Source organism: Panulirus ornatus, chromosome 25 (genome assembly GCF_036320965.1).
Source record: "Panulirus ornatus isolate Po-2019 chromosome 25, ASM3632096v1, whole genome shotgun sequence".
Classification (NCBI taxonomy): Eukaryota; Metazoa; Arthropoda; class Malacostraca; order Decapoda; family Palinuridae; genus Panulirus; species Panulirus ornatus.
Genome location: NC_092248.1, coordinates 5,883,322 through 5,906,984, shown reverse-complemented (window position 1 = coordinate 5,906,984; position 23,663 = coordinate 5,883,322). Strand labels below are relative to the sequence as shown.

The window sequence follows — 23,663 nt, the reverse complement described above, 5'->3', positions numbered from 1 at the left end:
GGGAGATGGGGAGCCATTAATGGGGCGGTTATGTTCGTGGGAGATGCAGGGCAATGGGCTTGTGAGGATAGTGTGTGTGTGGAAAGGGAAAATAGTATATATATATATATATATATATATATATATATATATATATATATATATATATATATATATATATATATACTGCTTTCATTGGATCCTGTGTCTTCAAGGTTGCGCTCCACACAGTAGCAGGGTAATGATGGAATACATTGGAGTACAATCTTGGACAAGACTGTAATGCTTCCGATCCACATCACAAAAGCACTGTGGTTGAAAGTGTGTGTGTGTGTGTGTGTGTGTGTGTGTGTGTGTGTGTGTGTGTGTGTGTGTGTGTCATTTCTCTGTCATGGACGACATCCAGTTCCACATGTTCGGTACTTGGTTTGACCACGACACACATCCTGGCTCTTTTCTTTTCTTTTTTCTCTTACGAAAAGGTCAAAGGTCACAGTTCGTCATGGGGTCAGTGAGCTGGGGGTTGTTGGAGGCTTGAGTATGACCTGGTGAGAGGGGGGGGGGGGGGAAGAAAAGGTCATGCATTGATTTTCTTTGGTTGTGTGGTTCACATCTCTCTCTCTCTCTCTCTCTCTCTCTCTCTCTCTCTCTCTCTCTCTGGTCTGGTCAATTTTTCAATTGATTCTGTCGACGTGAAGGAGATGACTAATAATGATATAACTATCGTGTCATAATTCTTGATGATAACACTTGTGGCGTAACTCTTGTGGTATAACTTGCGAACAATAACCCTTGTGATATAACTCTTGAATTATAGCCCTTGTGGTATAACTACTGATCATGATATAACTCTTGAATTATAGCCCTTGTGGTATAACTACTGATCATGCCTCTTGTGCTATAACTCCTCATCACAACTCTGGTGGCATAACTCTTGATAATAACTCTATTGTTATAATTCTTGATCATAACTCTTACCTCACAGGGCAACTTGACAGCTGAACTGAACATTTGGAGACGTAATGGCTAACTGACACACTAACTTATGGGTGATTAGATTTATCTCTCATTAATCATCTGCTGTTGTTCGGCAGCTGTGGGGATTAATCTGTGGCCTTTTTTTTTTTGAGGATGGCAAGAGCTAAAGGCTGTTCCTGACTCGTCGTTCTTATAATTCTGATAGGAAGAAGAAAGGAAAACAAGAAATATAGAGGTTCAAGTACGAGATTGAAGTGGTGGTAGGAGCTAGTCTGCTTTCAAAACTCTTTCAATCATTCATTCATTCATTCATTTTTTTCTTTCTTCCTTTCTTACTCTCTCTCTCTCTCTCTCTCTCTCTCTCTCTCTCTCTCTCTCTCTCTCTCTCTCCTCTCTCTCCTCCCCCCCTCTCTCTCTCTCTCTCTCTAGTCTTCTGACCATATCCTTTACTCCTCTCCTAGTTCCACCACTTAAGATGGAAGCCCTTCCTAGAGTTTGCTCTAGACTAGGAGGAATTCTAGAGAGGGCAATAGAGACATTGTCCTCTTAAAGGTTGATTGTCATCTTGCTTGTGTCCTGCATCCACTCAGCCACATCACTGATCTGACTTCGTATGATTCTAATCAGTTAGATGAGATGGTTAGGTATTAGAAGCGGGGAGTGAGGAGGAGGGAGTAGGGAGGCGAGCTGTGTCTGCGTGTACATGTGGCGAGCATAGAGAGAGAGAGAGAGAGAGAGAGAGAGAGAGAGAGAGAGAGAGAGAGAGAGAGTAAGGGGGGAAGGGGAAGGAAGGGAAAGCAGGTGATCGACGCCTGTATGCATATGTGGTGAACAGGGAGAGAGAGAGAGAGAGAGAGAGAGAGAGAGAGAGAGAGAGAGAGAGAGAGAGAGAGTCAGGTGGTAGAGGTAAAGGGGGGGAGGCGGAGGGGGGGGGGAGGCCTGGCGCAGACTCCCAAGCCACAATGTTCACGTTCCTCCCACCAGCCACTCCCCTCTGTCGCTCGGCCTCGCTGTGCCTCTCATTTATCTGTGGGTCGCCACGCCGAAGGGTGGACCTCCTTTCCTGTGTGTTCCTTTCAGCGCCTCCGTCGGTCAGGTGTTCAAGGTAAGTGTCTCTGCCTCACTGTGGGAGCTCGTGGGGGGCGGCGCGGTGCGGGGCGAGGCCCTTGTGTAAGGGGATGCAATACAGTGGCCTCAGTTCGAGCCCCCAGCCTGGGAGAACTTGGCTTTCAAACAACCTGTTGATATGCCAAGGCAAGAGTTAGAAAACGTGAATGTCCTGCTGTTGTTCATCCCGAGTTGGAGGGTAAGAAAAAAACGCAGAATCTTACCAAGATATAGAAAATGGAAATGAATGGAGTGATTCAGATGAATAATTCAGTGTATCGGATATTGAATAAAGGCCCTTCACTGGCGCGAGTGTGGACGGAGGGAGTGGTGGTGGACGATGGGTGATGCTGTGAGGACTTACGAGAGACTCGATTCCTGCCGAGTTCGCCAGAGAGAGAGAGAGAGGAATCAATATTTCCAGTAACATCCTCTTGTCCAGTTGCAAACCCCCGGAGGCAAGGAGCATGATATGCCTAGGCTGGAACACCTCAACCCTTCCCTCCCCCCGGAGACAAGGGGGGAGATGATAAGCCCGGGGCTCGAACCCCCGGAGACAGAGGGCCAAGATCAGCCTGGACTGGTGTCCCCGGAGAGAGAGAGAGAGAGAGAGAGAGAGAGAGAGAGAGAGAGAGAGAGAGAGAGAGAGAGAGAGAGAGAGAGAGAGAGAGAGAGAGATACGATACGTATAGGCTGGTATCCCCAGAGACAAGGGATTGATATTCCCAGGCTGGTATCCCCGGAGACATGGGTATGATATACGGAGGCTGGTAACCCCGTACCCTTCCCCCAGAAGCAGGGGAAGGCTATGGTCTCGGGCTGGAACCAGCAGGAGGAGGAGCGCTTAATGTCTCACTTCGTCGTGGAGAACCAGGGATGCCCTTCCTCCTGTAGCTGGTCCTCCGCAGGGGAATACCTGCGTCTTGTGACAGGCCACCAGGGAAGGTCGGTGGAACGGACGTCCGTTGGCCTGTTAACGGTGGCGAAGGAGGGAGACAACAGGAGGTAGCGGCGTGGTGATGAGGGACGATATAAGCGCGGGAGAAGCGGGAGGACGGAGGGAGGAAAGCAACAGAAGCTAACAGTGGGGAGGATATGGTAGTGGGGAGCAGTTGTTGGATGGGGAGAATGAAAAGGCGTTCCGGAGAACGAGAGATGTCACGTTCACCCCAAAATGTCACGAGGAACGTATATACATTATCCAGGAATTCAGTTGGTGGTAACCTTCGATTGTCGAAACTAGGAACTATGGTAAAACAGTGTGGTCAATATATATATATATATATATATATATATATATATATATATATATATATATATATATATATATATATATATATATATATAGCGCTACCTCGCACACATAAGGGGGGAGGGGGATGTTATTCCATGTGTGGCGAGGTGGCGATGGGAATAAATAAAGGCAGACAGTATGAATTATATACATGTGTATATATGTATATGTCTGTGTGTGTATATATATGTGTACATTGAGATGTATAGGTATGTATATTTGCGTGTGTGAACGTGTATGTATATACATGTGTATGGGGGTGGGTTGGGCCATTTCTTTCGTCTGTTTCCTTGCGCTACCTCTCTAACGCGGGAGACAGCGACAAAGCAAAATATATAAATAAATAGATAAATTATATATATATATATATATATATATATATATATATATATATATATATATATATATATATATGTATATATATATATATATATATATATATATATATATATATATATATGTATATATATATATATATATATATATATATATATATATATATATATATATATATATATATATATATGATACGTGTAGTTAATTTGGTCGAGCCTTCTTAAGCAGCGAGCGGGTTGGGGCGATTCTGTCAGCCTGATTCCTTCTGCGATTGGCTTCTGACCGACCAGTACCACACATGTCCCTGACGGCCCAGCTTCGCCACCTGGAAACGTGTGGAAAATCCGGGTAATTGTAACTCACACACACACACACACACACACACACACACACACACACACATGCTAGTCCCAAAACCTTCGTAGATGAAGTTTCTGGTGAGGATTTCTGACATTCTTACGAAGGGAAGACATTGTTGTTAAGCCCCAGTGTAAGACAGTACACCCTGGGCTGGTTTTCTTACGTGAGTGTAATGAATGATCTTACTATCTCTCTCTCTTTCTTCTCTTTCTTGCATGATTCTCAACCAGGGAAGTCTCAATGGTACTACCCGCCTGGAAATTGGGAGTTTTAGTGGCTGTTAACTTTCATTCCTTTGACCCAGGTCACCCATACGTGGGCTGCTGGCATTCTGTTCATAGAACATCCAGTCCCGCACCTCACACACGTAACAGGTGACAAGATTTAACCCACACGACTCGTTCTTCGTGAATTCTAGATTCTCCTGCGTTGAGCACTACGAGCTCGCCCTGCCCATTGGCAAAAGCTCACCTAAAGAACTTGGAAGTAGGCTCTCTCTCTCTCTCTCTCTCTCTCTCTCTCTCTCTCTCTCTCTCTCTCTCTCTCTCTCTCTCTCAAAAACACAAATCCATCGCATCTCATTTCCAACCAACTCCTCACCTCCCACCTCTCCCTCCTTCTCCCGCCCACTCCCGGCGAAGCTTACCTTCACCAGCCTCTTTAAGCTGAAGCTTTGTGGCCATCACTTAACGTGTTCCCCAGGTGTAAGTGGCCCCCCTGGCAACTTGCTGGACGCAACAGTCAACTTGATCAACGCAAGGGTAGCCTCGGCCCGATGGGAGGTGCTGGTTGAGTGAATGCTCTTGCTTGAGTAGCAGTTCTTGACAGCTTCCACTCGAGTGCTTGTTAACCCTCGCAATAATTGTCCAGTTTTCATCATGAATTCCTAAATAGATAGATAAATATGTAAATGAATGGAGTATCTATCTATCTCATCTATCTATCTATGCTATGTCTACCCACCCATCAATCAGTCATTTAGTTAGTTAATCCATCTATCTATCTCTCTATCAGTGTATCTATCTACCTACCCATCCATCTATCTATCTGTCTGTCGATTGAAATGATTAAACAGCAGGTCTTAAAGTAACGATCAATGTGGACGACGTAAGTGGGCAAATGTTTACAGCGATCGCACGATAGCGTTCGAATCTTTGCGTAAATTTACCGAGTGTGAGATGATATGTAAAGATAACATGAGATATAACATGTTAAGATAACGTGAGTGAGAGATAACATGATAAGATAACGTGAGTGAGAGATAGCTTGTTAACGTGAGTGAGAGAAAACATTGTCAAGTAACGTGAGTGAGAGATAACATGTTAAGAATGTTAAGATAATGTGAGTGAGAGATAACATGATAAGATAAGGTGAGTGACAGATAACATGTTAAGATAACGTGAGTGAGAGAAAACATGTTAAGATAACGTGAGAGATAACATATGAGATAACAAGAGACAAACATGAGACATAATTTGTAAGATAACATGTGGCATAATATGTAAGTTGAAATGAGAGATAACATATCAGCTGATATGAGAGTTAACATGTAAGATAATATGAGATATACCTTATGTATGAAGTTAAAAAGCGTTGGTTATGGCACAGATTATGAGGGAAGTAATCTATATATATGGGATGGTGAGTTCATAAATGAGAGAATTTATGAGGTTATGAGGGAGGGAGTGGAGTAGCTCATAAACAAATAACTCTCACAACAAATGGGTCCAAGTGGTGGACTTTATGAGGGAAGGAATGATGCAGTTTTATGAGTGATAGAGTTTATGAGGCATGACATGGATTATGAGGGAGGCAGGGGATGAAAGTAGCTATTTTATGGACACAACTCATAACTTAGGCGCCATACAGACGAGGGAATATACACATGGATACAATCCATCGATGAGGAAGGTATATAGATATGATATCGTGAGTGAGACAATGTCAGAATGTGTCTTTATCTAAATCAGGACTGATTCTGGCACTGGCCTTTGGGTACCTAAGCCCTCACTGGTACATATATATATATATATATATATATATATATATATATATATATATATATATATATATATATATATATATATATATATAATATATATAATATATTCCTATGAGTCCACGGGGAAAATGAAAGACGAAAAGTTCCCAAGTGCACTTTCGTGTAATAATCACATCATCAGGGGAGATACAAGAGAGAAATATAACAGTCAGTTGATATACATCGAAGAGACGAAGCCAGGACGCCATTTGGTAAACATAAATATATATATATATATATATATATATATATATATATATATATATATATATATATATATATATATATATATATATATATATATATATATATATATCAGTCCTGAAGCGACCATATGTACGGGTCGTCGTTTGCACAGCGAGAAAGAATCAAGAGCCAAAACACGTGATATTATTCTGAGGAATTGTTTGCTCACTCCAGTCGGGGAAAGTATTAATCCCGAGGATGTAAACAGTTTGTTTGCTTCATTAGACTCGTAAATATTCGCTCATCAGGGACGGTCTGTTTGCCTCGCCTTGTGGACCTGTCTCACAGAGGTCTGGTTCCACACGTCACAGCTTGGGAGCTCGAAGCACACCAATCATCGTCTTGTACGTCACAGATTGTGAGCTCGAAGCACACCAATCATCGTCTTGTACGTCACAGCTTGGTTAGCTCGAAGCACACCAATCATCGTCTTGTGCGTCACAGCTTGTGAGAACGAACCACCAATCAGCGTCTAGAACACAGTGTTCTGTTCCACCGACACTGTATACGACACGCTTAGGATCCAACACCTCACGATGATCACAGGAAATATTTAGATACTTTATAAATTTCGGTAAAAAAAAGGAAAGATACTCGCTCAATCTCAGTAATAGCGAGAACTCTGGTCGAAGTCATTTATCCGAAGCAGTGATTCTGCAGACTTCCTCCCGGTTTCTTAAAATGGAGTTTTCTAACAATTTCCTGAGTTTCATAAGGAACACGTTTTCTAGAGGAAATGATTACTGTTTCCTGTTCTAGACTTCCCGGGAATGGGGTTTCTAGAGGGACTGTATGAAAGGTTTCTATTCTTAGCTTTCTCGGGACATTTGGTTTCTACAAGGGCTTAATTAATTCCCAGTTCTGGTCTTCCAGGGATCATGGTTTCTTTTTTTTGTTTTTAAGACTTATTAATGATCCCAGGTCTCAACTTCTAGGTATATGGTTTCTATCAGGACTCATTAAAAGATCCCTCGTCTCAGTTTCCTGGTAAAGGGGTTTAGAGAACATTCTCTCTCTCTCTCTCTCTCTCTCTCTCTCTCTCTCTTAACGAGGTCATTAGCCACATCTCTCAAACACAAGCTCTCAATCCGCCAACGATCCATAACAAAGTCGTCGCCAAACATTCCTTTTCACTTCTCGAGCGAACGAACGAACGAGCGAACGAGCGAACGCACCTCACGCGCGGGAAGAGGAAACGAAAAAGAAATCCACACACACACACACACACACGCACACACACACACCCTCCCTCCAAGAGAAAGAAGACAAGTCTTCTTCCACTTCGATGTCTTGCTGGGGATGCTGTCGAAGCCTCTCAGTTCTTGAAAACCTGGGCCTCAGGCGTCGCTGTGCAGCCACCTTCATCAACGTCGTCTTTTGTTTGGTTGGGGAGAGTGTTGGTCTCGAGGATGTAGGTGTTTGGTATGGTGTTATACGAATGGCTTCTGCAGGTCTCGGATATGATTATCAAGTGGGATTTTACGCCCATAACTGACGGAAAAAGGAACTGATGAGGTCAAATGTCCATTACTTATACGAATAAAAAAAGTGTTTGGTAAGTAGGTTAAGTGAGGAGTTTACTTCACGAGTCTTTACCTCTTTTTTTTGGTAACTGCCTGGAATTTTGACTTTATTCGACTCAAGTATATTTCTTTTTGGGGGAGGTTTACTTCGTTACTCTGTTCCGAACATCTCGTTCCTTGCTACTGATGTCAGGTTCCAGATAATGTATTGATAACGAGGGTTTCATGGCGTGCAATGTGGTGCCAGCAGAGATGAGTAACGAAGCAAAACACTCATCAGGAATCCAACTTGAGTAAATCAAGAAATGATTTACCTCAAGAGAGTGAGGAAGTATTATTGCCTTCACTGTACACCAAGTGATGATAAAGTTTTCTCCGGCTCTGACCCGAAGAACTTCCTGCAACTCTTGTCTTCCCTCACACAAAACTCCACCCGTCGTAAATATTCCTCGTCCGCTCAGGATCTTTCATCTCCCCCTCCCTTCCTCCTTCTCGACGCACGCCGCTAGGCAGCTGGAAACGAGGCACAACAACACCAGCGATCTTTACGCTTGTCTTCGATAGCGTATTCTTTTGTCTGACTTCGGCGTGTGGTGGTGGGTGGGGGGGCGCGGGCGGCGCGAAGCACCTGTGGCGTGGTCCTCGTGAATGCTCAACAGGGTACGGGGGATCAGGCTGGACTTACAGATCAATATCACCAAGAACAGCAGCAGCAGCAGCAGCAGCAGCAGCCAAGCCAACCACTCTATCCATGCTCGCCTACGAGTCTGGAGACTTCACGAGAGTCTGTGTGTGTATGTGGGCCTGAGGGCTTGAGGGCTTGAGGGCCTGATGGATGTAAAGCCACCTAGTTGCACGACTCCTTTCGCACTGTAATCTTCTGACATTTATATGTTTTCTGGGTGTATTCGTAATTCACTGAATCGTCATCACCCAAATGTGGTTCTATGGTTCGAATTTCCGTAGTGTGACGATTTGTTTTTCTTTCTTCTCGTTCGCTTCAAAAACCCTCGACACCTGTATCCCTCGGACCCGCTAACCAATCAATTACCTGCGTTATACGCCCTTTAACTCGCCTCTCACACCTTTTTTCCCCCGCCATCGCTTCGGAAGGAAAGGACCTTGATGCTCGTACCAGGAAAGCTCTGAAGTGAATTATATCACGCCATAATATTTTATAGTATACTGGAGTATGTCGAGTCATATAGTAAAGAGACGTTGGCTACAGAACACCAGGCACTAGTCTGGCTTGCTTTAACGTTCCCTTTGGACGACGCCTGGAATATATGCAGTCCAGAGCTGGCTGGCGGGAGAAGAAAATGAGGAAAAGCTGGCACGAAGATTGGGGGGAGGACATAATTGATCCCTTGCCTCAGAATCCCACTTGACGAATAGAGGCTTCGATGATTTGAATGTCTTTTCTCACAGGAAGGGTACACTTCGCGGTGACACTTTCAATTAAGAGGATCTTTCTGAAGAAGAAGAAGAATAAGGAGGAGAAGAAGAAGAAGAAGAAGAAGAAGGGGAAGAAGAAGAAGAAGGAGAAGAAGAAGAAGAAGAAGAAGAAGAAGAAGAAGAAGAAGAAGAAGAAGAAGAAAAGTTAGTGAGTCAAATGGAAGGAAACTTCAAAGATGTGATTCTGACGTGGGGAAAAGTTTCTTTGCAAAATAAATGCATTGAACACAAGGACAAGTGACCGTAAAATGTTGTCAATGCAAAGAATATAGAAACCTTCAACAAACTGTTTGAATGTTTCCCCTTAGTTCGGGTATCTACATACTCAAACCAAGAAAAGGAACCTATATTCATTTCTTGTTCAGATTTAAGACCCCTGAGAATATACAATAGTGCAATAGAGGTGTAGGACACCGTAAAAAAAAGATACCACAGTAGACTTTTCCCCTCACCTTCTATCCTATTAAGTTCTGTACAGTCTTACTTCACAAATCCATTTCTTTCCTGCATTCCTTTTTACGTGCAAGCTGTTGTTGCCAGAGGGAGTGGAGTGCAGGGGGAAAAGAGACTTCTAACTCTCCTAATTCTAGTTCATCCACTTAGATTAGGGATAGCAATACACAGATGCGCGAAATACCATGAAATGATTTAAAACATGGATCAGCAGGCCAGCTATCATCCTTCTTTTCCAAGCACCATGAATGTGTCTCTTGTCTCGCCTCTGTCTCTCTGTCTGTCTGTTTCTCTTTATATTTTCCCATATTCCTATGTATGTATGTATGTATGTATGTATGTGTGTGTATGTATCAGTGATTCTGTTTTTCTCTCCACCGTAACTCGGCCATACACACTACTAAGTCAGGGACCTTTCAGAGGGCCCCTCACCCCCCTTTTTTTAAGGGGGAGAGCAAATGTATCTAGTTAGCTCCAACTTGTTGCTGTCCATGTGATCCCAGACCACCCCCCCCTTCTCCCAAACATACCCCCTCCTCCCCCTCCACACGACGCCTAGGAACTTTTCTCACACGCGTGGGTTTCGCCTCTTGTCTATCGCTAACACTGCTTGGCCAGTCGTGACATGAACCTGAGTTACCATTTCTTTGTTTCGGATTCATTCCTGTGTTTAACGAAAATACATCACAAATACATTACAGAGTTCTATTATCTCTTTTTTTTAGATAGTACAGCTAGCTGTATCTTTTTTATATAAAGAATGGAAACCTTTTTGTATAAGGAATGGAATTTTTTATATATGGAGTGTAATCTTTTTTTTATACAAGGAATGGAACTCTTTTTACATAAGGAATGAAACCCTTTTATATAAGGAATGAAACCCTTTTATATAAGGAATGAAACCCTTTTATATAAGGAATGAAACCCTTTTTAGATGAGGAATAGAACCCTTTTTATACCGGGAATGAAACTCTTTAGTATTCAGTATCATTTAATCTCACCATGAAATAGGATAGGACTCTCTCCACGATTCATCTTCATGACACGATCCATTGTACATCTCAGACGTCACATGATCCATTGTACATCTCAGACGTCACATGATCCATTGTACATCTCAGACGTCACATGATCCATTGTACATCTCAGACGTCACATGATCCATTGTACATCTCAGACGTCACATGATCCATTGTACATCTCAGACGTCTCTTATAATGTCAGATATTCCTGTTATCTGTCAATCACTTATTTACGTCGTCAGCTTCACAGGCATGGAGAAAAATCTGTAGTATAGGAAGAGTTGCCACTTCCCGTTTGTACACTAGTGTTCGAAGTGATGTCTCCTGGTGTCTGAGGCCCTTCTGTTGTCGGTTACTGGGGGCAGATCCCGTACCCCCAAAGAGGAAACAGTATTCTCCCCCCAGAGATCGATACCTTCCCCAGGCACAACACCACAGTCATAACCACCCGGTGATCACTATGCCCAGAAGATCAATACTTCGCCGTAAGCAGGGCAGTGTCCCCCAGATCCTTATGAGGTCAATATACCCCAAAGATCATTGCTTCTCCCAGTGGACAACACTATCTCCATATCCTCAAGGAGATCAACATCTCTCCTTGGCACAGCACTTGCACCCACATCTCAAGGGGATCAATATTCCTTTGATACCACTACTTCTCCCAGACACAGCACAACACCCACAACCCCTAAAAGAGGTCAATATGCCTTAGAGATTAATATTCCCTCTCCCTCCCACCCCAAGGCTCAATACTCCACAACGAATCCGTCAATACTGTTGGAAATCAAGAGATCGCTGCTTCCTTTCTTCCCTCACAAGAGGAATATTGAACACCTCATCCTCGAACACTATTGCTCTCGTGAACCATCTTCCTTCATCATAATCTCCCTCACACTCTCGTTATTCGAGATCAGTCATCGACAACCTTGATGGCGACGCTTTCCTACCCCCATCACCTCTTCTTATCCATAAGCCTGTCCTCAGACTTCTTACCTCGACGTCCTCGCTCAACCATGTCACCTCACCTTGAAGTCCCTCTCCCCACCTCTCAGCCTCCCTCACTCCCTCCCTTCCCTACCTGCAGTGATCTGATTTCCCCCTTTCACAAACTGCAGTCAGATTCTCTCTCTCTCTCTCTCTCTCTCTCTCTCTCTCTCTCTCTCTCTCTCTCTCTCTCTCTCTCTCTCTCTCTCTCCCGCGTAGCCTCGGGTCGGCTCTGCTACCTGTTGCAAACACCACCGCCACGGTGCGCACACCCTGGGCATCTCCACACTATTCGACTGCCATTCCATCTGATGTGTGTGTTGTGTGTGTGTGTGTGTGTGTGTGTGTGTGTGTGTGTGTGTGTGTGTGTGTGTGTATACTCGTTCCTACCTATTTGTAAATGTATAGACGAGGGAGAGATATATAGATAGATTGATAGATAGATAGATAGATAGATAGACAGAGATAGATAGATAGATAGATAGATAGATAGATAGATAGAGAGAGAGAGAGAGAGAGAGAGAGAGAGAGAGAGAGAGAGAGAGAGAGAGAGAGAGAGAGAGTCTCCTGTGTGAGTACGTGTCTTTGTATGATCACAGGAAATTGAAGGAGTAGCCTTGAACTATACTGATTCATTTTTCTTTTCCTGTCATTCATCGTTATATATATATATTCTCTCTCTCTCTCTCTCTCTCTCTCTCTCTCTCTCTCTCTCTCTCTCTCTCTCTCTCTCTCTTTCTCTCTCTACTCCCTCCCTCTCGATGGAAATGTTTGACGTGTACGGAGCGAAAGGAAGCTGAAAAGACTACGTCGTATTGCCATCAACCCAGACGAACAGAACAAGCGACATAAAAAGTTTAGAGATTGTGATTCAGAAGCGTGACCAGCAGGAGCCACATCCAGGGAATCGAACACGTGAACCACCATCACGAGGGGACTGAATGAACTCGAACTTTGCAAACGACAAGGGAGAGAAAGACTCATGAACATCAGTTCGACGCATGGCGACACATTGGTAAGGCATGAGGAACCGTATCATGAAGTTTAAAAAACTTCACAAAGGGGGTGACATAGATTTAGCAAGCCCGCAAGAATACCATGAGACATAGAAAAGAGATAGCAGTGTCATATACGAGAAGTTTGCTCAAAATGAAGGGAAAAAAAGAATGGATGGAGACTGTATAATGCACAGTAAACAGAACATGAGTGCATGAACAACGTAAACATTTAATAGAAGACTAGATATTTGGTTGAAGTCAGTCCCAGATGAACGCAGAGTCGGTGATCCTTCAGTGAATGAAGTGGCAGAGAGGAAGAGTGTCATTCATCAAGCTAGACATGCGCTGTGTGATAACTTGCCCTTTGGCAAAATATTGTAGGCACTTGGACGTGGGTCCAATCTCCCTATCCAACCGTCTATCTCTCTCTCTATATATATATATACCTCCTCTCTATCTACATTACACCTATCACCTTCTTTTTATTCCTGTGCGTATCCAAGAGTTTCCCAGAAACGCGATAACCCAAGGGGTAGGACTGCGAGTCGCGAGTTTAAGGAAAGGAGAGAGAGAGAGAGAGAGAGAGAGAGAGAGAGAGAGAGAGAGAGAGAGAGAGAGAGAGTCTGAGGGAGAGGAGTGAGAACCGAGAGTTTTAAGGGAGAAGGAGACTCCTGGGGGGGAAATGGCACCTGTTGCTCCCACAATGTCGGCCAAGGCTTTATTCACTCCCAGAGTGTGGCGTCGGGGTCCATCCCTCTCACGGTGGCCAGGCAACACTTTACCTCCCTCCCGCAGGCGTGAAACCCTTCCCCTGGTCCTCCCGCCTCTCGCTAATGCCCTGACCACATCTCCTAAGTGCACCACTTGTGTATGTGTACCAACCACTCAGTACCATGGCCATACCAGGTGTACCGTCGTGTACCTTCGCCCGTACCAGGTCTGGAACGTGGCCTTACTAGGTGTACCGCTTGGTAACATAGCCATACATGTACCGTTATGTACCGTGGCCATACTCGGTTAAGGTATATGCGTACCGCTTTGCACCATAGCGGGGTGTTATGTCCCCATTTTGTACACCAAATTGGGACGTCTGCACCAGGAGTAATCAGCTTTGGCTGGCCTATTATGCAGTCACCTGCGTCCCTCCTATTGTGTGTGTCCAATTGAATCGTTTGTCTTGGCTTATGGGGCACTTAATCCCGGTCATTAAGCAGGAGATAAGGGCAACCAAGACATCAAAAATCATGAACTGTTCCTAGAAGTGTACTACATGTCTGGGCTGTGTTCACCAGCCTTGATTCGCCATTAATGCAACACTGGCATTTGAATAGAATTCTGCTGGGCCAATCATTGTCATTAACAATAGCCCTTGAGGCTATTACCGTAATCCCGAAAACTGTTGTGGGGGGTTTAGGGGGGTTATAATTGAATCTCATGGGTCGACTATGTCTGTAAGCGACACTAGCATTCCGACCATACATGCATGCTTACAAGGGTCATAGTTTGAAATAAACCATGAAAGTGACATATGATCCTCAAACATCATGGATTACTTTTCTTTATAGTATTATCATCACTAGATATTTTTTTTTTCATGGTTTATGGTGGTGATATTGGTGAAATTTACTCTTTTTGTGGGAGGAATTTTTATGTTTATGTCAGCTGGATAGAAAACCTCTTCTCTCTGTGGTATGGATAGTTAGAACAGCTTACTACGTTTACGGTACCATTTGTGGAGAATTGATTCAATGTATGGTCGATATTTCCTAGCGAAGTTCTTTAATCTTTTTTTAGGTCATGATATCAAAGCACTTTCTCACCCCATGATGCCAATTTTAGGGTTATAATCTTCTATATCAGCTTCCAGATATTCTTTAGCATTAAGAAGATAACCTTATCGAAAGAGTTTGCAAAGTAGTGGAAGTATGCCTCGTCCATGAGGGACATATTTGCAATATTCCTCATTATGGTAGCAATATTTGAATATTCCTCGTGTAACAGATTCCTGCATATGTAAACAATGAGCCATTTGACAGAACTAACAGGTGGTTAATCCCTGCAAAATCTCCTGTGTCAAGGCAGCGTTCGGTATTTTTGAACGCTGGAGGATTTTCACGAGTTTTAATGGGTACAGTCAATCTATTAAGCTCCTCAAGTACCATAATTTACGTCCATAATTATCTTTAAATCCAATTATCTGACAGAGCAGTCTTCTTCTCTACAGGACTTTAATCTAGGCACCTAATTATCCTTAGATCAAATTGTCTCGCGTAGAATAACAGTCTTTTGTTCTACTTTCCCCTTCCTACTTCGTCAACTTGTGATTACGTCTACCTTGAACGTATCTTTCTTAAGCGTCTGTCATCATAACCTTAAGGTGCCACCGATGTGTGTGTAGACACACACACACATGCGCAATAGCCCTCCTCCTTTCTGTTTACCCTCTGGTCGTCATCCATGGGTAACAAGTGGCGGTGAATAGCGCGTTTATGAACCATCTCTCTTCCCTCCTCTCTTGCTGGTCTGCCATGTAGTCTTAAAGATGGAAAGGATAGCCATGGGGGAAAAAATATGGGCCTCCGTGGAGGGAGACTGTATGGTGAGGGTGATGCTAGGCGGTGGTGGGTTCATGTGTTGAGAGAGAGAGAGAGAGAGAGAGAGAGAGAGAGAGAGAGAGAGAGAGAGAGAGAGAGAGAGAGAGAGAGAGAGAGAGAGAGAGAGAGAGAGAGTCTGATTCCGTCAGGCTCAGCTGTCTGGGTTCACTACCGCGCAACAAACAGAAGAATCCGAAAAAAAGGAGAAATGTACAGGAACGAAAATTGGTTCTTTTAAGTATTTCCAAGGATGATCACACGTCATTGGCTGAAGGCTGGAAAGACTTGGAATACGTGTCTCCTAATGTGAAACTGAGGAGCTGATAAGTAAAGCTGAGGTAGTTGACTGAACTGGGGACCTATTGGTGTGGTGGAGAGGTGTAAATGGGGAGTGTGGTAGAGAGGTGTGAATGGGGACCTATTGGTGTGGTAGAGAGGTGTAAATGGGGAGTGTGGTGGAGAGGTGTGAATGGGGACCTATTGGTGTGGTGGAGAGGTGTGAATGGGGACCTGTAGGTATGGTGGAGAGGTGTGAATGGGGACCTATAGGTGTGGTGGAGAGGTGTGAATGGGGACCCATTCGTGTGCTGGAGAGGGACATACGTATGTATGTGTGTGTGTGTGTGTGTGTGTGTGTGTGTGTGTGTGTCGTCTGCCTCTCTGTCGGGTGACTGAAGGAGGAAGTGATCCGTTCCCTCGCGTAATGATGATCAGAGTGAAGACTTCCGGTGGTCCGTGTCATTAGCATCGCTCTGGGTGAGAGAAGCGAAGAGGTGTGGGGAGGGAGAGAGAGAGAGAGAGAGAGAGAGAGAGAGAGAGAGAGAGAGAGAGAGAGAGAGAGAGAGAGAGAGAGAGAGAGAGAGGACTAAGGTGGACCAAATGTATGCCAATGGCAGGAAGAGAGACTATGATGGAGCGATGGTGGTAGAGATGGTGGTAGTAGAGATGGTGGTAGAGGTAGAGATGGTGGTAGTAGTAGAGATGGTGGTAGTAGTAGAGATGGTGGTAGTAGCAGAGATGGTGGTAGTAGCAGAGATGGTGGTAGAGGTAGAGATGATGGTGGTGGTGGTAGTGATCGTAATTGCTAATACAGAACGTGGTAATGAGGACAATGGATGTTAATAATGCTGACGCTCTGGGTGTAATTAACCATATATATATATTTTTTTTCCTGTACTTGGAGAGGGGGTCTTCTTCACCCGTGGGGGCGCCGCCCCACGCCACTTCATCGTACAACTTTCTCAACTTCTGCAGGCTGCCTGCATTCACAACACCGTCTCTCAGTCTGCTCCATTTACCCACAACTCTCGTGCCATTAGATATATAACCTGTTCCATGTTCGTGGAAGAGGAGAGAACAAAAGTAGGTTATGGTAGGGAGGTTGTTAATGAAAACAGGCAGCGCAGTGGAAAGGAATGTGATGAAAGTCACTCACTGGGAAAGGGGGACAATAATGGAAGAGAAATGAAACTTAGTGGAAGGGGGCAAAGTGTGAGACAGTGGAATGGAATTAACCCTCAGTAACCTTTCCACTTGCCCTCCACGTGGGATCATGAACGTCGCGAGAGGTCAGATGGTCACGTGGGATGACGTCATGAGAGGTCAGATGTCAACCTGTGATGATGTCAGGAGAGGTCAGTGGATGATGCTCTGAGTGTAAACACGAAGTGATCACACTTGAATAATCTCAGATCGAACGTTAACAGCCCCATCAAAGTTAACATACGTAGATATTCAGTAACCATGAAGTCCATTTCTTCAACCATTTAGTTTGTGTCAGGGATTGAAAGATGTCTAAGGATGCCACTCCTCCTAATGGGACGATAGGTCTGGATCCTACAATCACTGTAAGAACAGTAGGATTAAGAAGATCCAAGACCCTATCTGAGTGTTGACTTCACCTTCGAGAGTGATTCATACGTGATACAATATTGGATTTTTAGAAAATATTGTATTACTTATTTCCATTCCTTCAGTCCACTGTCCAGCTCTTCCAGGAACACCCATGGACGAGCACACAAGTATTGTTGACGATAAACGCATGTGTTCAGCTGATTGGATGAGGATTTTTAAGGTTGAGGGGAGGACGCGCACCAGCCTTGCCCTCAGGTCGTTCCTTGGCAACCTGCTCACCTGCGCCTCTGCCTCTCCTATTCATTATCATGTGAGGGGAGGAAGGAGGTCCTCTGGGGTAGGGGGTGACCCTCCCCCCTGGTGGCTTCCCAGCCTGGCCATTCATCACCCAGCCAGGAGCAGAGGCACCTCCTCCATCGTCTCTGTCCCCCAGTTTCTTGCCTCATTCTTCCATCAACCAGGTGAGGGTCCGGGGGAGGTCCTCGGGGTTTGTATGCCTCAAGACGTCCCCTCCACCTCTTCTCCTGCCCTCCACCTCCTCTCCTGCCACACACACCTCATCCATAGTGGGAGAAGCCTGTGTCCCTTTGGGGCTTAGGTGAGGGAGCAGTACTTCGATATGAGGACGATGCTAACCCCAGTAGAGAGAGGGGGCCTTATTGACGTTATAAGTACGGTGCGGGGGAGGTTCTCTCAGATCTAATATACCAGGTTCTCGTGTGATACACCTTAATTTCACCTTATCTTTCGTATGTCTTTTACCCGGAGTTTTCTGTCGCTTGTGTCTTAGTCGTCGTGTACTCTAATGCATTTCTTATTTTTCCGTCTTCACTTCTCTATCATCACCCACATTTTTGGTGTGAGACAAATTTACCCTAGAAATAATCGACCTAAAAAGTTATATGATCCGAACAGACGACTCTCGTGTCCTGTAATCGTTATCTGAAGTTAGACTCCAATGGAAGCAGGTATCCTGAGGATGAGAAATACCTGAAGTAAGTCTGAATGCTTCAGGTATTCCCGGAAGTTCAGTCTTGCAGCGGAGGGATCTGTGGCGAGCTTGAAGTGAGTCGCAGGGTGGAAGATGGGGTGTGTGGGGGTCCTAAGTACTTTGAGGTTCGTGTAGAGGGAGAGGACGTGTCTGCCAGGGAGAAGCCTCGATCGAAGGTAGTATATGGTTGTGTTGGCTCTTGAGCACATGAGAAAGGAAGACGCTGGACGTGTTGGAAATTGAAATGCCCGAGGACGACGACGACACGTGGCGAGAGGAGAGTCGATCAAGCAAGGGTGATACCTGGAGAGTGGCAGTGTGTAAATGAGGCCATAGCTAACTTATATGTACCTCAAATGTTTTGCCTAACAATTTTCCTGGATACTACCCAACGACAAAGTTAAAATCTGTATCAACTTCATTCTATTTATCGTCATAATAATAGCACTGCAGTGGTCTCATATGTCAAGCATCATCTTTCATATGATGAACCCAAACATTTCATTATGCATTACCTCACCGAATGATATTGTGTAATTGGATTATGAAACAACTGTAGCTGGACAAATATTGGGGTGGAAATGGCTCGTCGCACACCTACTCATGACTTTCACAGTAAGTCATGAAGTATTATTGTTTTAGTTTATGCAAATGGGAATCTATGCAAATGGGATTCTATGCAAATGGGAATCTATGCGAATGGGATCTAGTGTAAATGGGAACCTATGCAAATGTGATTCTTTGCTAATGCGATTCCATCTCTACATATTTCTGTATTTGTTTATTTGAATTGTAACTCTTTCTGCGAATCATTTTCACTCGAGTATGTGGAACAAGGAACATAAATGGCCAAAGGTGAGGTGGCTGAGGACTGTCATCATGTAGGTAGTGTCGTCTTTATATACAGACAAGAGGAATGAGAATCAATACATGGATTACAGGGGTACTTAGTCTGTTAAGTATAGGTGGGCTGCTGTATGGGAGAGTGGTAACCGAGAAGGTGGTAACATGCAGAGTGCCAGATAGGGGGAGGAATAATGTGGATTCAATAGTGGTAGAGGATGCGTGGCCTTTGTGAAATACTATTGGGAAAGTATGGCATTCGTGGGCATGGAAGTGTGGGGGGAAAGTAAGATACGCGTACGAATAGGAAGGGAGGAGGATGAGCGGGTGCGAGTAGGAAGGGAGGAGGATGAGTGGGTGCGAGTAAGAAGGGAGGAGGATGAGTTGTGGTGGTGTTGGTGGTGGTGGTGGGGGGGGGTAGGGCGGTCTTGGATGAGCAGTGCAGTGTTCTTTTCAGTGTGTTTCCTCTGTGTTATGAAAAATATGCTGGAGGGAATATTTCCTCGGGTATGTCCTATGATTATCTTGGGTTTTTGAAACCCTTGTGTGTGTGTGTGTGTGTGTGTGTGAAGACATGTGTAAGCCATGGTTACTACTCGTGTGGTTATATACGCTTGTGTAAATAAATGTGTGCATGTGTGTGTTCGTGTGTACTGATTCCCGTCTTATTCACTCACTGACTCGTCAATTTTTTTCCTACATGTTTGCTTCAATGTTGACGAAGTCAGAGTGAGTGGAGAGGTCGAACCCTTCACCAGTCAGAACTCTTGGGGGCAGCGTGACCGTCGACCATATCTGCACAGCTCAGCCACGCACATTGCTGAGGGACTTAGAGAGAGGTGGAGGGAAAGATGAATAGCACTGCTGAGGGACCTAGAGAGAGGTGGAGGGAAAGATGAATGGCACTGCTGAGGGACGTAGAGAGAGGTGGAGGGAAAGATGAATGACACCGTTAAAGGACGTAAAGAGGGGGAGGAAAAAGGTGAATGACGAAGACAACCATAGAATCTGGGGTGACCTGGGAAATGACTGGTGTAAATCTTCCCCCTGTTCCCTCATGGATGGTGTGCTTCCTCTCCATCCCTCCCTTCCTTCCTTGCTGCTCGGGTGTTTTTTCCTCTATCTCCCTCCTGTCCCCTTGATGAGGAAGGATGGCCTCCCTCCAATGCCTTCTGCTGGGGCGTAATGTTCCCCCTTGCTGCCCGCCTCTCCCTGGCTAAGCCAGATCCGTCATCCACTTTCCCCCTGTATCATGCTGGGATGTTATGTCCCCCAGATAAAGAAGGTTTGGCCTCCTTCCTCCCCTTCCCCCACTTCTGGGGTGTTCGGCTCCCCCTCCCCAGTCATCTGCTCTCCGTCGCAACTCTCTCTCTCTCTCTCTCTCTCTCTCTCTCTCCCCTTCCCCCGTGGGTGGTTGATCTCCTTGAAGCATTGAACCCGGACCCGCTCTCAGTCCCACTGTCATTATTCACTCCCCACACCTCAGCTAGGAGGGTCTTTACTTTATCTTATCTTATCTTATCTCATCTTGGAAGTCACATTCACAGTCTCGAGACGTCGTCCATCTTCCCTTGCTCCTGTAGACGTCACCAGTCCACCCTTACTCCACCCTAAGATGTCAAATGCCCCCTATTTAGACGTGGCGATCCGACATCTTCGACGTCATAGGTTCACCCACTTTTTTTTTTCCACACCTGATTGGCTGGTTGAGGTATCTCGTCAGCCAATGAGACTATACCTTTATACGTCATCAACCTGTTAACATCCCTTCAAGTACAAAATATAGGACGAACGTCCACTGTAAAGTACCAATTTTGCGGCGAGTAAGCAACGACATCCTGGCTCTTATGACGTGAGCAGCATATCTTTTATACAGTATACCTGTGTCGTGTTGAGATGCGGGGCGCTGTGCCTCCTGAGATTAGAATGAACCTTGGCACTAGAGCTATGGGCGACGGGAAGGCCGTGACGTCAGAGGCGCAAGATAATTGGCTAGACTACTCCCTGAGCCAGTGAGCAAGCCGCCTCTTACGTCATCGACCATCCGGATATGTAATTGCATTACGATGACGCATGTCGTCCCAAGACTATCGGATATTGTGTTGCGACGTCTGTATTGTAAGGGGAATTCGTGGGTCGTTCTACGATTCCGAAGACGTTTCTTGTCGTTCTGTTCGTCGTACAGACGCTTTTTGTCGTTCTTGAATCACTCTTAAGACAGCCTAGAGTCCCGTTTGTCGTTTAGGTCACAAAACTCGACGAAAATCATGGGAGTTACGGCTGAGTTAGCGTAACGACCAAATTAGAACAAGCTATGTTGATAGTTAGGGTTAGGAGGTTGTAATCAAAGTGAGGGTGTGTGTGTGTGTGTGTTACAACTACAGAGGTGTGAGTTATACTCGAGGTGGCAGATATGAGTTAGATTTGGTTTGAGTTACAGCCTAAGTGTTGTGAGTTACACAGTACTGAGAGTTACTACCAAATTATTGAGTAACAATCGAAGTGTTGTGAGTCACATGATATTGTGAGTTACAGGCAAAGTGTTTTGAGTTACAAGGTATCGTAAGTTATGACCAAAGAGTTGTGAGTTATAACCTAAGGGTTGTGAGTTGCAGCCAAAGTGGTTTCACTTGTAACAAGAGGACGAAGTCAGCTAGCCATGAGGCTGAACTAGGAACCAGGTGAACTGGGAAGTAGGTAAAATAGAACCAGGTAAATGAGGTAACAGGCTTGTTTGAGTGAGAAGAGGAAGGAGGGGGGAGGGTGAGGAAAGGGGTGAATCAGGGGGGATTTTAGTGGAGAGTAGAGAAGAGAGAGAGAGAGAGAGAGAGAGAGAGAGAGAGAGAGAGAGAGAGAGAGAGAGAGAGAGAGAGAGAGAGAGAGAGAGAGAGAACTGAGGAAAAGTGAGAGTTTTCACGAGGGGGGAAGGTAAACAGGTGAGAGTGAATCATTAAGAAAGAGAGCGGAGGGAGGGAGCCTACATACGGAAGTGAGAGGCGCCACCTGCACGAGCTACCACCAGCTGCACGAGCCACCAGCTGAACGAGCCACTAGCTGTACGAACCACTAGCTGTACGAACCACCAGCTGTACGAGCCACCAGCTGAACGAGCCACTAGCAGTACGAACCACCAGCTGTACGTGCCACCAGCTGTAGGATCCACCAGCTGCACGAGCCACTAGCTGGACAAGCCACCAGCTGAACGAGCCACCAGCTGAACGAGCCACCAGCTGAACGAGCCACCAGCCGAACGAGCCACCAGCTGGACAAGCCAACAGCAATACGAGTAGCCAGATTTACGTGTCACTTGGCACTTGAAGCACTAGCTTAACCACCTACAAGCCACAGGCTACTTGGACAAGCCATAACTACCAATACAAGCCACAAGCGACCCGTACGAGTAACAAGCGAGACTCCTCCCCACCCACGAATTAAGTGGCGGACGGGTCCCCCTTGCATAATGTTCGTAGATGAGGCCAAATGGGCAGTTTACTGATTAGTTTATAACCTGGACGATTACATGAAAGAATGAGGAGTTACATGCGAGGAGAAAAGAGAGAGAGCAGGGTGGTATGAGGAGTGGCAGGGGAGTGTGGAGTGTGTGAGTGGAGTATGAAGGGGGCGAAATGTGTGGTTGATTACTCGGGCTACAGGTCTTATGGACTGCCAGGGTCATTAATGAGGCCATCAACGTCAAGTTCAATACACCAAAGCGAACATCAACGTAACTCTAAGACCATACACGCCCTCAGGGCCTATATGGGCCCTCGATACATTAGAGATATAAGGGACTTTAGGTCTTAGTGGTCAAGAGGTTTGTGCCTCTCGACTGTCATCTTATTTTGGCTCTTAGAGTTTTATGTAGAATTAGATTCTTTTTTTTTTGGGTTATGATACGCTAACTCAAGAATGTTTTTTGTCGGGCCTGCTGATATTTGTGTTTAATGAGTTGTGAGAAGTGACAGGAAAGCGTCCGTCACAGGATGCTGGACAGAGACCTTGAGGAGCTTAAGATAGCAGAGAGGGAAGCTAAGGACTCTTAAGATAAGAGAGGGAGAGCAGTTTAAGGCTTCTAGATGAGACGGGCAACAGCTAAAAGCTGTATGATAACAGAGGCAGCAGCTAAAGCCTGTAAGATAAGACAGACAGCAGCTAACGTCTGTATGATAACAATAACAGCAGCTAAAGCCTGTAAGATAACAAAGACAGCAGCTAACGTCTGTGTGATAACAAAAACAGAAGCTAAAGCCTGTAAGATAAGATAGACAGCAGCTAACGTCTGTATGATAACAATAACAGCAGCTAAAGCCTGTAAGATAACATAGACAGCAGCTAACGTCTGTATGATAACAGAGACAGCAGCTAAAGCCTGTACGTGAACACTGACAGCAGCTAACGTCTGTGTGATAAAGGACACAGCAGCTAAAGCCTGTACGTGAACATTGACAGCAGCTAACGTCTGTATGATAACTGAGACAGCAGCTAAAGCCTGCAAGATAAGAGGGACCACAGCCGAAGGCTGGTGGTGGATCCTCACACCTGTGGAGTCGAAGTGAGAACAACAGACGCTCAATATTCAACAGTACCTGACGCCCAGGAGACATT

General features: G+C 45.1%; 1 protein-coding gene across 1 annotated transcript in view; it reads left to right on the top strand.

The window, feature by feature from the left end:
- Nucleotides 1-1,931: 1,931 nt before the first annotated feature.
- LOC139757204 (uncharacterized) overlaps nucleotides 1,932-23,663 on the top strand; it is a 119,553-nt gene continuing 97,821 nt past the window's right edge. The window contains 1 exon segment of the mRNA XM_071677359.1: nucleotides 1,932-2,062. The gene's annotated coding sequence lies outside the window, so the exon portion shown is untranslated.